Genomic DNA, 1,441 nt, shown 5'->3' on the forward strand with positions numbered 1-1,441 from the left:
CCTCCCTTTCTCCTTCTTACTTCCTCCCTCCCTCCCTCTCCGTCCCCTCCCTCCTCCCCTCCCTTCCTCCCTTCAGTCCTGCTCACTAGCTCCGTCTTTTCCAGCATCTTTTTCTCCATTGAGTCTATAAATGTTTAATTTATTTTGTTAGTTATTTGGGGTTTGGTTTGTTAGAGACAGGGTCTCATGTAATCCAGGCCTAGAACTTGATAAGTAGCAGAGAATAGCTTCGAACACTCCTGACCCTCTCGTCTCGGCCTCCCCAGTACTGGGATCACAGGTTGTATTACCACAAACGATGGGTAACTTTAAATTTTTCCGAGTGTCTACCCTGAACCAGCCTTTAAGGAATTCTCGCTTATCCGTGGTTGTAAGCAGTATTTTATGCTCATCATTCGAAGCCTACGGCCTACGCTAAGCTCCAGACTAAATTAAATCACTTCTAGATAATATATCTGGATATTCTGCAGTCACTTTCATCAGAACATTCCTGAAGCGTAAGTCATCTCCTATTTTAGTCCTCCTCCCTCGCGAGCACCCCATCCTGGCACACACCATTGCCTTGTCTGTGGTAGACAGCACCCCTCCAGCACAGGCTTCTCGGGGGAGAGTTATAAACCTCGCTCACAGAAATGGGTCCTGTGGCCATGCTCGTATTGTGTGCCCCTTCTGAGTTTGGGTTTAGGGCATTTGTAATCAATCCTGGCCTTATCATCTTTTGGGATCATTGTCAGGCACTATTGTTGCCCAGCTTAGGGCTGGTGTGTCTCTGTGCGCGGAGAGGAGGGTTTGGTGGAGGGGCTCGGAGTGTGGGCTCCGGACTGAGACTTCAAAGTCTGAATGATGCCTCTGTGGCTGGCTTTGTGACCCCAGGCGAGTTATTTACTTAGCTTCTCCGTGCCTCAGTTTGTTCATGCTTAAAGTGGGCATAATTATAGTGACCTCATAAAAGATCAAATAAGATGATGTATGCTAAGAACTGGACATAGAACTTAGAATGCAAAAATGTAAGTGTGTTGTTTTTCAAACTGCTTTATTAGAGTTTAATTTATATATTGTTTCGAGCTCGCTTGTGTCTCCTCCAAAATTTGTATCTTGAATCCCAAGCCCCCAATACCTCAGAATGTAATTGTATATGAAGATTAAGCATTTAAATATGTAATCAAGCTAAAATGGGGTCATTAGATTAAAGTGGGATCTAATTCAATATAACTGATATCCTTTAGTTAGTTAGTTAGTTAGTTAGTTAGTTAGTTAGTTAGTTAGTTAGTTTGCTTTTGAGACAGAGTCTCTCAATGTAGCCCTGACAGGCCTGGAGCTGACTATATAGACCAGGCTGGCCTCGAACTCACAGAGACCCACCTACATCTGCCTCCCGAGTGCTGGGAGTGCTGGGATTAAAAGTGTGCCACCACAACCAGTAGTGGTGTACTTTTTTTTT

The sequence above is a fragment of the Microtus ochrogaster genome, chromosome 24, assembly GCF_000317375.1.
Source record: "Microtus ochrogaster isolate Prairie Vole_2 chromosome 24, MicOch1.0, whole genome shotgun sequence".
NCBI lineage: Eukaryota > Metazoa > Chordata > Mammalia > Rodentia > Cricetidae > Microtus > Microtus ochrogaster.